Source organism: Lissotriton vulgaris, chromosome 1_1, assembly GCF_964263255.1.
Source record: "Lissotriton vulgaris chromosome 1_1, aLisVul1.2, whole genome shotgun sequence".
NCBI classification, from domain to species: domain Eukaryota; kingdom Metazoa; phylum Chordata; class Amphibia; order Caudata; family Salamandridae; genus Lissotriton; species Lissotriton vulgaris.
In genome coordinates, this window is record NC_141685.1 from 22,433,954 (window position 1) to 22,450,234 (window position 16,281).

Sequence of the window (16,281 nt, forward strand, 5' to 3'; positions counted from 1 at the left end):
GTTGGGGCCATCCGATCCCCTCTTACTAAGACCGAAAGAGAGAGTCGTCGCTCGCAGGGGCTGTGTATGTATTGTGGGAAGAAGGGACACTACGTTAAGGAGTGTCCCTCCAAACCCAAAAGGTCCAAAACCTTTTACTCTGCTAAGAAAGTGGCTCTTACCACTGTTGATCCCGAGACCAGTGTTGAGAACACTTCCTTGAGTGACAGGTCGGAGAAAAAAGAATGGAGATTGACTTCGTTGGCTTCGGTTGAGGGCAAGGCCCCTGTAACGCATGTTGCCTTATCCTCCCTATTGTTGAGCCAGGGCAAAGAACATGCTGTGTGGAGCATGATAGACTCAGGGGCTACTGGGAAATTTGTGGATGAGGGCCTCGTGCGTCGTTTGGGGTTGGGAAGAGTGACTACGGACAACCCAGAAACTGTGTTGGCAGTGGATGGTACTCCCCTGAAATCCGGTCCTATCATTGAACGTACCGAAGAGGTGGTGTTGGTTTTGGAGAACAGCATTGTCAAACACGCTGAGAGTATTGTTTTGAACATCATTGAGGCTCCACAATATGAGTTAATACTGGGTATCCCATGGTTAGAAAAATACAACCCTTCCATAGACTGGAGGGAAAAAACTGTAAGCTTTCAGTCAGAGGAGTGTCAGAGAGTTTGTATGAGTACACGACCTACACATACAATAGCCTTGGCTCAGATAACACACATAGCCACTGCTTTGGAAAAGTTAACTGTCTTACCTACGGAATACCACGATTACAGTGAGGTGTTTAGTGAAGCTCAGGCTGAAGTACTCCCTCCTCATAGGGAGTACGATTGTAGAATAGATTTGGTTGAAGGCGCTGTTGTTCCATCTTGCAGGGTGTACGCCTTGTCAGAGCCTGAGTCCAAACATCTACAAGAATACCTGACACACTTCAGTGCTATCGGTTTCATTAGACCCTCCCGATCACCAGCAGCGTCTCCTTTGTTTTTTACGACGAAGGCCAATGGGGAGTTACGTACCCTCATTGACTATCACCAGTTAAATAAACAGACCATAAGGAATCGGTACCCTCTTCCACTCATCCCTGTGCTTCTGGACCAGGTGAGGGAGGCAGTGATCTATACACGGTTGGATCTCCGTGGTGCCTATCACCTGGTCAGAATCCGTAGTGGTGATGAGTGGAAGACTGCCTTCAAGACCAGATATGGTCTTTTCGAGTATCTGGTAATGCCGTTTGGGCTTTGCAATGCCCCAGCGGCATTCCAGTACTTCCTTAACGATGTACTGAAGGAATACTTGGACCAGTTCGTCATCGTATATATTGATGACATCCTTGTCTATTCTGACTCACGCAACCAACACACCTATCATGTTCTCCTGGTGTTACAGAAGCTGCTGGAATACCGGCTCTACTGTAAACTCAGTAAATGCGAGTTTGATGTAGAAGAGGTGGAATTTCTGGGGGTTATACTCACACCTAGAGGGTTTCACATGGCAGAGAGGAAGGTTGATGCGGTGAGTGCATGGCCAGTGCCAAATAGTGTGAAAGAGGTGCAATGCTTTCTTGGCTTTGCCAATTATTACAGACGTTTTATTTCTCAGTTCTCCTTGTTGGCTTCCCCCATCACTAAGTTGTTACGGAAAGGAGTTCCCTTTCCGTGGAATACCGAAGCCATGAGGGCATTTGAGTTACTGAAGAAGGCGTTTGTCTCTGCACCAATCCTGAAACATCCACAACTGGATCTACCCTTCATAGTGGAGGCAGATGCCTCTGATGTAGCAGTGGGAGCTGTACTATCGCAAAGAGACAGAGAGACAGGCCAGTTACATCCAGTTGCCTTCCTGTCCAGGAAATTGAACTCTGCTGAAAGCAACTATTCAATATCTGAAAAAGAACTGTTGGCCATAAAAAGAGCCTTCCAGGAGTGGAGGCACTACCTGTGGGGATCACAACACACTATAACGGTGTATTCCGATCATAGGAATCTGTTGTTCATGAAAACAGCTCGTCATTTATCTCAACGGCAAATGAGGTGGATGCTGTTTTTCGCGGAATACAATTTCATTGTCACCTTTCGGCCTGGATCTGAAAACAAGAAAGCAGACTCACTTTCCAGACTAGGGGGAGACCTGGTATCAAAAAAAGAACAAATAAAAGCGATCATCGCACCCGAGAAGGTGGTGTGCTTGGTAACAGCTGATCGCTTTATTGAACAAGTACAGAAAGAACGAAACCAGGCCCAATGGCAGAATTGGGCAAGCCAGAACCGTCTCCGAAGTCTCCAACACGGTGTACCCTTGCATGGAGGGAAATTGTTTCTCCCCTCTCACGACCTACGGCTTCAGGCCTTCAACTGGTGTCATGGGGAGGTACTGGCCGGGCATCCCGGTGTGAGAAAAACCATCCATCTGGTAAAGCGACATTTCTGGTGGGAAACACTGACAAGGGATGTAGAAAAGTGGATAGGACACTGTGATACTTGTGCAAGGGCAAAAGGGGATCATTCCATGAGTCGTGGGAAACTCAGACCATTGCCCACTCCGTCCCGCCCTTGGCATACCATAGGCATGGACTTCATCGTGGGGTTGCCAACGGACCAAGGATACAACGCTATCATGGTAGTGGTGGACAGCCTGACAAAAATGGGACACTTTATTCCATGCAAAAATCTTCCTACTGCCAGTCAAACTGCTCAACTACTGTTGACACAAGTGGCCCGGATTCACGGAATCCCTCGAGTGATCGTCTCGGACAGGGGACCACAGTTCGTGGCACGGTTCTGGCACATGTGGTGCAAGGCACTGAGGGTGGAGGACGCTCTATCCACCAGCTTCCACCCTCAGACGGATGGACAGACCGAAAGACTAAATCAGACACTAAAACAGTATTTGAGGTGTTATTCGGAAGAAGCTAGCCGTTCCTGGGTCTCTCTTCTCTGGCTGGCTGAGTTGTCTTATAATAACGCATGGCATAGTGCAACTGGGGAAACACCGTTCAAGGCCAATACGGGCTTTCATGCCAACACCCTTCCCTTGACCATACCAGAGGAAATCCAGAACCACCCCACTGTGGCCGCCCATGTGAAGGCTTTGTTAGAAACTCATCAACGGATTCAAAAAACTCTTGTCCAAGCAAAGACCACATACAAAAAATGGGCGGATAAGGACCGACAGGAGAGTCCTCTGTATGAGATCGGGGACAGAGTTTGGTTGTCCACAAAGAACATTCGATTTCGTTATCGTAGTATCTTCCATCCCCGTTTCATTGGTCCTTATTCGGTCATTAAAAAGATCAATCCAGTGGCATACAAATTGAAATTGCCCATGTCTATGAGGATACATCCTGTGTTCCACAGCAGCCTGTTGAAACCGGCTCGTTCCATACGAAGCAAGGCTGCTCCGTCGGTGCTGAGAGACGGTCAACTGGAGTATGAAGTGCGTCGCATTTTGGACGCAAGGTTCCGCCAGGGGAAGCTGTGGTTCCTTGTCTCCTGGAAGGGATACGGCTCGGAGGATGACTCCTGGGAGCCTAGTCAGGAAGTCCATGCCCCACGGTTGATCCGTTCGTTCTATGCCCGTAATCCGCGGAAGCCTGGCGCTAGGAGGCACAGGGCGGGGGGGCATACTGTCAGTGTCTGACAAAGGTGCCTGCCTAGACGATAAACTACATCTACCAAAATGCTTTGCACATCGGGTTGCCTTCAGAGAGTATTAAGCCCTGTGGAAGCTTGTAATTGGTGCTCGTGATTTGTCCAATTGAATGCTGTTGTTGGCGGACGCCTTGTTCCCGCGGATCTGCTGGGAAGGCGTGATTCGTCTTTGCTCTGAGACTGTGGAGCAAATTGGAGTAAGACGAGTGAAGACTAAGACCCTCTTCATTGTTCTTTTTTTTTTTTTTTTAAATATATTTTTATTGCAGGAATTAGTAAATCGGTACAATATTGACCAGCATTATATCACAAGCAATATCAGCGGAATACAACCCTCTGTCCCCACACCGTAAGTTCCGTACACAGCCAACCGGCCCACAACCCTGGGGTCGGGCGGCGAAATTCAATGGGGGCTCAGCAGGATGCTAGAGCTGGTCCGGATGATCCACCGTCCGTCATCTGCTTTTCCAAACAAGCCTAGAAACCCAAAAGAAAAACCCCCCACCCTCAAAATACTACTAACCAAAGGAAACCCCACCCAACCCCGCCATCAGCGCCTGGGAGCAACCGCCACAGGATCTGCCATGGGACCCACGGGGAAAGTAATAGGACTAACAGTGCAAATGTTTATCGGGACTCGGGGCGAGTCGCTTCTTCACCTTCAGAGTCGCTGGGGGCACAATAATCCCTGAGGGCCTGCACCAACATTTCCCACTCCAACACTGCCTCCTGCGCCTTCTCATTACGCTGCCTCCAAGCCAGTTGGTATCTCAGCGCGCTCTCCCCCGCCGCCCACTTCAAGAGCTCGCTGTGCCATCTGCTGCCTGTCGGACCAACTCGTGCCTTCCAGTTCCTGGTCACCTCTCGCTTAGCAAGTAGGAGCCCTAGGTCGATAAATTTGCTGGAAATTTTATTCCTGGGGGTATGAGGGAACCAGTGTAGGAGCCCCACCGCCGCATCAAATGATAAGGATCTCCCCGTCACCTCCTCCAGGGTCTTCTCCACTTCCATCCAGTAGGATGACAGTCCTGGACAGGCCCATAACATGTGTAGGAGGTCCGCTTCCTGAGCTGGGCACCTAGGGCATTCCGCCGAATTCGTGGCAAAATATCGCTTAATTTGCACTGGGGTCAGATATGCTCTATGGAGAACGTAATAGTGGACCAGCTGAAAACGGGCGTTGCGTGCGCCCTTCCAGGCTCGCCGCACCAACTGGGACCAGGTCGTCTCCGGGATCTCCCTGCCAATGTCCTCCTCCCAGCGGTTTCTCAGAGTGGTGAGGGGAGCCAACCCTTCGCTGATCAACCTACCGTAAAGGCAAGTGACCGCCTTCACCGTGCCCGCAGACATCATCACGTATTGGCACACCTGAGATAAGGCGGGTTCCTCCTGCCCGCTCTTCCAGTGTGCCTGGACCGCTCGGACAATGGCCGAGTGCAACAGAAAGTCACCACGGGGGATCTCGAAGCGGTCAATAAGATCCTGGAAGGACAAGAGCGCTCCGTCCTCATACAGATCCCCAACTAGCTGTAAGCCGGCGTCCTCCCAGGCCGCCAATCGTGACCAATCGCCTCCATGGGGGAGGGCCGTCAGCATCCCCAATGGTATTTCGGGCGCATACGGTGTTCTCAGATGGCCTCGGGCGTGAGCCCGATTCCAACACAGGCGGACAGTCCGCTCCTCCAGCGATAAATCCCGCAGGGCCAAACGTTGTCGCAGCGCTATAAAGGAGAGAACATGCCTGGCCATGCCCGTCCCCCTTCTGTCTTCCGGGCCCCGAAATTCCCGGGCGATCTCCTGGGTGAAGGTCTGGAGCTGCGCCGCCAGATAATACTTTTCAAAGTCCGGCACCGCGAGCCCCCCCTCGTCTTTTGGCCTCATCAGGGTTTTGAGGGCCACCCGCCGGCGGCCCGACCCCCAGAGGAATCCGACCACCATAGAGCGTAATAGTCGAAAGTGGCCGGTGGGACCCAGATCGGTAGTGTCCGGAAATAATATAATAGTCGGGGAAGCGCCACCATTTTAAGCAGGGCGATCCGTCCCGCCACCGAGAGCGGCAGCAAGGCCCAAAAGTCCATGCAGCCTCGAAGTGCTCGAGTGCTGCGGGCAATGTTCCCATCCAGGAGGTCGGATGGGTCGTGATAGACGAATACCCCCAGGTACTTAAAGCAGTCGGGTTCCCATCTAATCTCCCTACTTAAAGTAGGGGCGGGGGCGCCCTTACGAACCGGGAAAAGACAGGTCTTGGACCAATTCACCCGGAGGCCCGAAACCTCCCCAAACTCTGTGAGCGCCATCGCCGCTCCATGTAAAGCGTCGAGCGGGTCCTCTAGGAAGAGCAACAGGTCGTCTGCATACAGCGAAACGTAATGCGGGCCCGTAGGCGTCCACAGGCCCGTATAGTGGGCTCCCGATCGAAGATGCAGCGCGAGTGGTTCCACCGCCAGCGCAAAGAGAAGTGGGGACAACAAACACCCCTGCCTCGTGCCTCGTTCTACCGGATATTGTGAGGAAATCAGTGGTCCCGCCCGGACCCTGGCCGATGCAGAGGCATAGAGAACCGCGGTCCACCTGATAAAGCCCTCACCGAGGCTGAATCTCCGCAGCACCGTGCAGAGGTAGTCCCACTCCAGGCTATCAAAAGCCTTCTCTAGGTCCACCGACAAGACAACCGGGGACGGGGCATCCACAAATGGTTCCCCTAGCAAACGGAACAACCTGCGAATGTTCATAGTCGTGTTTCGCCTTGGGATAAAACCAGCTTGGTCCTCATGCACCAGGGAACTCATGTGTCCCAGCAGCCTCGAGGCCAAGATACTGCTCAGTATTTTATAGTCCACCGTCAGCATCCCGACCTGGTTTGAGGAGAGGAACCACCAACGCTTCACACATCGAGCTCGGGAGTCGCCCCAGCCTCTTCGCCTCCCTGTAGACCACCAATAATCGAGGAGCTAGGAGGTCAGCATAAGCTGCATAAAACTCCACGGGTAGGCCATCCAGGCCCGGGGTCTTATTTCTCGCCATCCGTTTAATGGCACCGCGGATCTCCCCCAATTCAATGTCGGACCCCAGGGCTTTCGCCACTTCTTGCTCCACTGTTCGGAGCTCCAGTGGGCGTAGATAATTATCGAGCCGGTCAGGGTCTCGTGCGGAGCGACTGCGGTACAAACGTTCGTAATAATGCCGGAAGCAGCCGAGAATCTCCGGTTGAGTGTGTACCTCGGTTCCGTCTGCCTTACGCATACTTGTCGTCAATGAGGACTGGCGCGTAGGGTTGGCCAACCATGCCAGCAACGCGCTCGATCTGTCCCCCTCCGCGATGGATCGGACCGTATAGGCCTTGTAGTCAAAACAGCGAAGCCGTTCGACCTCTGCCGCCACCTTCTCCCTCGCCTCCGCCGTTTGTATCTGTAATTCCGGGTGCCCGGGGCGGCGAATTTCCAGCTCGCGGAGTTTCCGGTCCGCTGCATCTAGGTCAGCTAGGATAACTCGCCTCATGCCCACCTTTTTAGAAATACAGTAACCCCTCACCACTACCTTAAAAGCGTCCCACTCTAGCGCTCGTGTACTCGCGGTGCCGCCGTTGGACGCGAAATATTCCGATACCTTATCCCCTAGGTCCGCCCTGAAAACACTGCCCTCAAGAATCTCGGGTCGCAACTTCCAGGTGGGCACCGCCGGCGTCCCGGGGAACCAGCGAAGGCCCAGCAGGAGGGGGTTATGGTCTGAAATGGTTCTGGACAAGTACTCAGATCGGACCGCTGCCGAAACCAGTTCGGGCGAGCCAAGAAAGCCATCCAGTCTGACATGCAACTCATGAAGGCTCGAGAAGTATGAATAGTCCCTAGATGCGGGGTGGTGCGCCCTCCAGATATCCGTCAGACCCCAGCGGATCTGCCAATCCTTATGACCCTTAGCCGTGCGATGAACCGGAGAATCGGGAAGCGGTGGATGCGAGCGGTCAATGTCTACGTCCACTACTGAGTTGAAGTCTCCCCCGAGCAGAAGGGGCCCGGAGAAGAAGTGGGCCAACGAGCCCGATAACCTGGAAAGGAAGGCAGTCTGGTCTATATTAGGAGCGTACACACAGCAAACGTTCAAGTCCCTCCCTCCTAAAGTGCCCGAAATGGCTACGTAACGCCCCTCTGGATCTATCACTGTTTTCGTGACTTGGAAGGGGACCCCAGCTCTGACCCATATTAGCGCCCCTCTGGCATACGCGGAGTACGATGTGGAAAAGACCTGCCCCCTCCATCTACGCTGTAGCGCCGCCCCTTCCGCCTTGTTCAGATGAGTTTCCTGCAGCAGCGCCATTTGCACTCCCCTACGCACTAAATAAGCGTGGACTTTGTGGCGCCTGGACATAGTATGAAGCCCCCTCACGTTCCAAGTAACACATTTCAAGTTAGCAACATTAGCCATTGTCCCATATTGTTCTCGCACAGTCTCCCCATCCGGGTTCCCACAAAAAAAGGACATCCTTCATCCCAGCACTGATGGCGGCCATTTTCCCCAACCACAACCAACCAACCCAAGAACGAACCAAACTCCCACCCACCCTCCCCAGAACAGGACCCAAACTGCACCATCCAGATCCCATCCAAACCTTGCCCTCCAACAACCCAATAACCCCTACTAATCCTGCGGTCGCCACCGTAGGAAGGCCTTAAGGGCCAGGTGCGGGCCGGGCGGAGGCAGTGGGCCCTCGACGCTCAGGCTACCAGGACTAAAACAAGCCCAAAACAGTGCCAAAAACCCCTCGGGGCAGAAACAGGGGCACCCCACCCTCCCCGCCCTCGTTGTTAGCATCAATTGACGGCAACCGCCTCCCCCCTGCCGGGCCCCCTCCCAAAATGAGGTAGCACACCCTGTTACCCTTGTCCATCCAGAAGGTCTTCCACCGATTTCGGTGTGATCACCGGTGTATGGGCGCTATCAGTCACTGAGTCCTCCCAGTCCGATGGTGCCCCCTCGTCACCCGGGTCTGCTTCCTCTTCAATGGCTTCGGCCCGTGCGCCAGACAACTCAGATAACACCTCCAGCACTCCCCTCCGCTCCGTCGACGTCTCTGCAGTTGAGGGCCCTCCTGTGCGGCCACGGCGATTCCTGATCCTCCTGGATCGCCGTCTCTGTTCCGGCTCCTCCGCCTGTTGGGATGAGGAGCCGAAGCCATCTTTCCCTGTTCTGTAAAGCTCGAGCCAGGCACAGACATCCTCCGGGGTGTCGAAGAATTGAGTCTTGTCATCGACAATGATGCGGAGCCTTGCAGGATAGAGGAGCGAGTACTGGATGCCCTCGCTCCTGAGCTCGCGCTTGACCGCCAGGAAGGAGAACCGCCTGCGTTGAGTTTCGTAGGTGTAATCCGGGAAGATGTTCACCTGACTGTTCGCCACTTTGAATGGACCATTATGTCTGGCGGCATTGAGGATTAAGTCTCTGTCCCGAAAGTGCAATAACCGCGCCACCACTGGTCTCGGGGCACGTCCCTGTTGCGGTGGCCGCGCCGGGACTCTGTGGGCACGCTCCAAGGTGTAGAAGGAGGATAGCCCCTCCGGGGCCACCGTGTCACGGAGCCAGGCCTCCAAGTATGCCACCATGTCGCCATCCTCGATCTTTTCCGGAAGGCCCACCACACGGATGTTGTTCCTCCTGTTGCGGCCTTCCGCATCCTCCGCTCTCTGCTCTAGGGTCGCAATTCGGGATAAGGCATCCTTCATAGTCGCAGCCAAGGTTCGCTGCGCCGGCTCCAAGGTTTTCACCGAGCTCTCCACTTCCTTGACCCGGTCCGAAAGTTTGCCGTGGTCCACTCTGAGGAGACCTAGGCTCGTCGCCACCTGGGCAATGTCCTGTTGGAGGGCCGATCTCGTGGTCGCTATCGCCTCCAGGACGCAGTCGAACTGCTGTTGCATCGATGCGCCACCAGAACTCTTTGGGTCCCCATGTTCCTCTTTGTCCTGGGTCTCCGAGTCTGAGGCGGTCGGGGTAGTCCCCTTGGCTCCTCTAGGTTTCCCCATGTCGCCGGGGGCCCTCCGTGATGGTCCCGGAGCAGGCGTCTCCGGGTGTAAATGCCGACCGCGACCCTCCCGGTTACTGGACCTCAAATCGAGTATCGGAGACCTCCTTCCCCAGGGCCTGTGGAAACTTCTCCGCTTCGGCTCGCGCCACCGCCACGGCGTCCGAGGGCACCGATGAGGGGGCGGAGACAACCGCCGCCAAGTCGGGCAGGCCCGCACAGCCGCTAGAGACCCGGGGTGAGGGTCACCAACTCCACCGGACGATTTGTGGCGCCAGAGTGTCGCGCCTCCCATGGAAGTGGACTGGCCAGGAAAATGTAGCTAGGTGCGGTGTCGTGAGTTGGGCCACCGCCTGGTTCACAGGACGTCCGCTCACGGGATCCCCTATAACGTGGGCATCCGCCCAGTCACCCAACCGAGTGCAGTCTCGTTGTAGAAAGTCCGATCCAACTGATATCTAGTGCACAGATCAGCAGGGGATGGCAAAGCCGGGGGCGAGACGCCGCCCGCGACGCTCCTCCAATTCAGTGGATCCGGCCAGGGGGACAATGAAGTCCGGGCGCCATGTTGGGTCGCACTCCGCAACTTCGCAAACTTCGGTTTTACGCCGGATCACCACTCGTCTGAGCCCCGCCAGGGGCCCTGGCAGGTCTTCGTCGGTCCGTTCAGCAGAATGCGGGGTCTGGGGTGCCCCGCAGTCTCCGATTTACAGGATGATCACGGGCCCAGTCCCGGAGCCGAGCTCTCAGGCGACCATCGCCATCGGCGCCCAAGCCACGCCCCCCTCTTCATTGTTCTTGCGGTGGTTACCCGCGAGGCGATTGAGACGCCGGATTGCTCCCTCAGCGCTCTTGCGGTATTATAGTTGTAGAATAGTGAGTAACCTGGAGACACCGGATTGCCCCCTTCGGGTCACTCACACAAACAGTAAAGAACCGCGTTGTTGACACCGGCTGGTGCTTTGTTTCCTAATTGCGCGTGAGACGCCGGATTGCCCCCTCCGCGCCTTCGTGTTGTTCTTGCTGCTTTTCAGGGTGCGTATGTGGAGACACTTGGATTTCCCCCTTCACTACACATCGAGACTGTGAGAATATTATACATCGAACAGGAGACGCTGGGATTGCACCCTCCTGTGGTTTGTGTTTGATTTTGGCTTGAACAATTTGTCAAGAAAGAAAAGCCGGTTGGCTGCATTTAAGTTTAGTTATTCTATCGTTTTGATCAGGAACATCGGAGATTTCATCCGGCGGTTAGGAGCTGGGGGGAAGAGTCTGATCTTTCCTTAGTCCATCGGTGAACTCCTTACTACACCCCTTCTTATGGCACCTGGTGAGTGATTGTGTGTTGAATTGTTAGTGGACATACACATGAGACATAGGGGGTTACAAGAGGGCCTTGACTGTTGTTTTGTTTTCTTATCTTTAGCCCAAGAAGGGATACAAACAAGGGAAGGGTCGTATCCTGGGCATTATCAGGTGAGGGTCCTTATAAGTACCAGAGAGAAATTAGAATTAGGATACTAGGGAACTGTAGGTTAACGTGTTCCTCTTATCGTTTCAGGTCCCTGTCCTGGATGTTCCTGTTTTCTACCTAATTTTTCCCTCGCCTGACTGCCTTGCACTCTGAAGGTTTTAATTAGAGTGCGGGGACGTCTGGAGGTGGACCCCATTTGAGCATCATTCCGACCCTGAGGATCAACAGCCGTGACAGAATCACGAGCCCACGTTACAATCACCTCCTGGTCGGAAGGAAGTTCAAAATATGGCAACTATGGATGATGTGCTTCAGGCCTTGTTGTTAGTACAGCAGGAACTGGCGGCGTCCAAGTTAGAGACCACTGCCTTAAAAGAAAGGTTAGACCGTCAACAGGCCAACCCTTTTGATGCGGCCGCAGGAGGTCCCACTATTCAAGTAACGGTACCCCCGCCAATACCTTTAGCCAGTCCAGAGAGATACTCTGGTGACCCTCAGAGAATTCAAGCCTTTCTAACCCAAATCACCCTTCATTTCTCGTGTAGACCGGCTTCGTTCCCCAATAATATGTCCCGAGTGGCATTCGCCATTTCTTATTTGTCTGGGGATGCAGCGAATTGGGCGGTTCCCTTTGTTAGGAATGATGACCCCATATTAAATGACTGGACAGCGTTCCGCAGAGAGTTTGAACGGGTGTTTGATCGGAGAGCGACAACACTAAGTGCAGACAGGGAATTGTTGGGGCTCTCACAAGGGAAGAAGGATCTAGTGTCCTACATGACTACTTTCAATCGTCTTGTGACTGAGACAGGCTGGCCAGAAGATAAAAGAATGGCATTATATTATCAGGGCCTGTCAGATGAGTTAAAATATATAATAGTGCAGATCGATCCCCAACCCACAACATGTATTGATTTAATTAATCTCACCCTGCGCCTGGACCATCGATTAGGAGAGCGGGGAGGCGACCGAAGGAAACATGATAGGCCCTCTGACTCGGTGGGACATGTGCTTCCGCCGGTTCCACGGACTGGAGACAGTACAACGGAACCAATGGATGTTGGGGCCATCCGATCCCCTCTTACTAAGACCGAAAGAGAGAGTCGTCGCTCGCAGGGGCTGTGTATGTATTGTGGGAAGAAGGGACACTACGTTAAGGAGTGTCCCTCCAAACCCAAAAGGTCCAAAACCTTTTACTCTGCTAAGAAAGTGGCTCTTACCACTGTTGATCCCGAGACCAGTGTTGAGAACACTTCCTTGAGTGACAGAACGGAGACAAAAGAATGGAGATTGACTTCGTTGGCTTCGGTTGAGGGCAAGGCCCCTGTAACGCATGTTGCCTTATCCTCCCTATTGTTGAGCCTGGGCAAAGAACATGCTGTGTGGAGCATGATAGACTCAGGGGCTACTGGAAATTTTGTGGATGAGGGCCTCGTGCGTCGTTTGGGGTTGGGAAGAGTGACTACGGACAACCCAGAAACTGTGTTGGCAGTGGATGGTACTCCCCTGAAATCCGGTCCTATCATTGAACGTACCGAAGAGGTGGTGTTGGTTTTGGAGAACAGCATTGTCAAACACGCTGAGAGTATTGTTTTGAACATCATTGAGGCTCCACAATATGAGTTAATACTGGGTATCCCATGGTTAGAAAAATACAACCCTTCCATAGACTGGAGGGAAAAAACTGTAAGCTTTCAGTCAGAGGAGTGTCAGAGAGTTTGTATGAGTACACCACCTTCACATACAATAGCCTTGGCTCAGATAACACACATAGCCACTGCTGTGGAAAAGTTAACTGTCTTACCTACGGAATACCACGATTACAGTGAGGTGTTTAGTGAAGCTCAGGCTGAAGTACTCCCTCCTCATAGGGAGTACGATTGTAGAATAGATTTGGTTGAAGGCGCTGTTGTTCCATCTTGCAGGGTGTACGCCTTGTCAGAGCCTGAGTCCAAACATCTACAAGAATACCTGACACACTTCAGTGCTATCGGTTTCATTAGACCCTCCCGATCACCAGCAGCGTCTCCTTTGTTTTTTACAACGAAGGCCAATGGGGAGTTACGTACCCTCATTGACTATCGCCAGTTAAATAAACAGACCATAAGGAATCGGTACCCTCTTCCACTCATCCCTGTGCTTCTGGACCAGGTGAGGGAGGCAGTGATCTATACACGGTTGGATCTCCGTGGTGCCTATCACCTGGTCAGAATCCGTAGTGGTGATGAGTGGAAGACTGCCTTCAAGACCAGATATGGTCTTTTCGAGTATCTGGTAATGCCGTTTGGGCTTTGCAATGCCCCAGCGGCATTCCAGTACTTCCTTAACGATGTACTTAAGGAATACTTGGACCAGTTCGTCATCGTATATATTGATGACATCCTTGTCTATTCTGACTCACGCAACCAACACACCTATCATGTTCTCCTGGTGTTACAGAAGCTGCTGGAATACCGGCTCTACTGTAAACTCAGTAAATGCGAGTTTGATGTAGAAGAGGTGGAATTTCTGGGGGTTATACTCACACCTAGAGGGTTTCACATGGCAGAGAGGAAGGTTGATGCGGTGAGTGCATGGCCAGTGCCAAATAGTGTGAAAGAGGTGCAATGCTTTCTTGGCTTTGCCAATTATTACAGACGTTTTATTTCTCAGTTCTCCTTGTTGGCTTCCCCCATCACTAAGTTGTTACGGAAAGGAGTTCCCTTTCCGTGGAATACCGAAGCCATGAGGGCATTTGAGTTACTGAAGAAGGCATTTGTCTCTGCACCAATCCTGAAACATCCACAACTGGATCTACCCTTCATAGTGGAGGCAGATGCCTCTGATGTAGCAGTGGGAGCTGTACTATCGCAAAGAGACAGAGAGACAGGCCAGTTACATCCAGTTGCCTTCCTGTCCAGGAAATTGAACTCTGCTGAAAGCAACTATTCAATATCTGAAAAAGAACTGTTGGCCATAAAAAGAGCCTTCCAGGAGTGGAGGCACTACCTGTGGGGATCACAACACACTATAACGGTGTATTCCGATCATAGGAATCTGTTGTTCATGAAAACAGCTCGTCATTTATCTCAACGGCAAATGAGGTGGATGCTGTTTTTCGCGGAATACAATTTCATTGTCACCTTTCGGCCTGGATCTGAAAACAAGAAAGCAGACTCACTTTCCAGACTAGGGGGAGACCTGGTATCAAAAAAAGAACAAATAAAAGCGATCATCGCACCCGAGAAGGTGGTGTGCTTGGTAACAGCTGATCGCTTTATTGAACAAGTACAGAAAGAACGAAACCAGGCCCAATGGCAGAATTGGGCAAGCCAGAACCGTCTCCGAAGTCTCCAACACGGTGTACCCTTGCATGGAGGGAAATTGTTTCTCCCCTCTCACGACCTACGGCTTCAGGCCTTCAACTGGTGTCATGGGGAGGTACTGGCCGGGCATCCCGGTGTGAGAAAAACCATCCATCTGGTAAAGCGACATTTCTGGTGGGAAACACTGACAAGGGATGTAGAAAAGTGGATAGGACACTGTGATACTTGTGCAAGGGCAAAAGGGGATCATTCCATGAGTCGTGGGAAACTCAGACCATTGCCCACTCCGTCCCGCCCTTGGCATACCATAGGCATGGACTTCATCGTGGGGTTGCCAACGGACCAAGGATACAACGCTATCATGGTAGTGGTGGACAGCCTGACTAAAATGGGACACTTTATTCCATGCAAAAATCTTCCTACTGCCAGTCAAACTGCTCAACTACTGTTGACACAAGTGGTCCGGATTCACGGAATCCCTCGAGTGATCGTCTCGGACAGGGGACCACAGTTCGTGGCACGGTTCTGGGTGGTGCAAGGCACTGAGGGTGGAGGACGCTCTATCCACCAGCTTCCACCCTCAGACGGATGGACAGACTGAAAGACTAAATCAGACACTAAAACAGTATTTGAGGTGTTATTCGGAAGAAGCTAGCCGTTCCTGGGTCTCTCTTCTCTGGCTGGCTGAGTTGTCTTATAATAACGCATGGCATAGTGCAACTGGGGAAACACCGATCAAGGCCAATACGGGCTTTCATGCCAACACCCTTCCCTTGACCATACCAGAGGAAATCCAGAACCACCCCACTGTGGCCGCCCATGTGAAGGCTTTGTTAGAAACTCATCAACGGATTCAAAAAACTCTTGTCCAGGCAAAGACCACATACAAAAAATGGGCGGATAAGGACCGACAGGAGAGTCCTCTGTATGAGATCGGGGACAGAGTTTGGTTGTCCACAAAGAACATTCGATTTCGTTATCGTAGTATCTTCCATCCCCGTTTCATTGGTCCTTATTCGGTCATTAAAAAGATCAATCCAGTGGCATACAAATTGAAATTGCCCATGTCTATGAGGATACATCCTGTGTTCCACAGCAGCCTGTTGAAACCGGCTGGTTCCATACGAAGCAAGGCTGCTCCGTCGGTGCTGAGAGACGGTCAACTGGAGTATGAAGTGCGTCGCATTTTGGACGCAAGGTTCCGCCAGGGGAAGCTGTGGTTCCTTGTCTCCTGGAAGGGATACGGCTCGGAGGATGACTCCTGGGAGCCTAGTCAGGAAGTCCATGCCCCACGGTTGATCCGTTCGTTCTATGCCCGTAATCCGCGGAAGCCTGGCGCTAGGAGGCACAGGGCGGGGGGGCATACTGTCAGGGTCTGACAAAGGTGCCTGCCTAGACGATAAACTACATCTACCAGAATGCTTTGCACATCGGGTTGCCTTCAGAGAGTATAAAGCCCTGTGGAAGCTTGTAATTGGTGCTCGTGATTTGTCCAATTGAATGCTGTTGTTGGCGGACGCCTTGTTCCCGCGGATCTGCTGGGAAGGCGTGATTCGTCTTTGCTCTGCGGCTGTGGAGCAAGTTGGAGTAAGACGAGTGAAGACTAAGACCCTCTTCATTGTTCTTGCGGTGGTTACCCGCGAGGCGCGTGAGACGCCGGATTGCTCCCTCAGCGCTCTTGCGGTATTATAGTTGTAGAATAGTGAGTAACCTGGAGACGCCGGATTGCCCCCTTCGGGTCACTCACACAAACAGTAAAGAACCGCGTTGTTGACACCGGCTGGTGCTTTGTTTCTTAATTGCGCGTGAGACGCCGGATTGCCCCCTCCGCGCCTTCGTGTTGTTCTT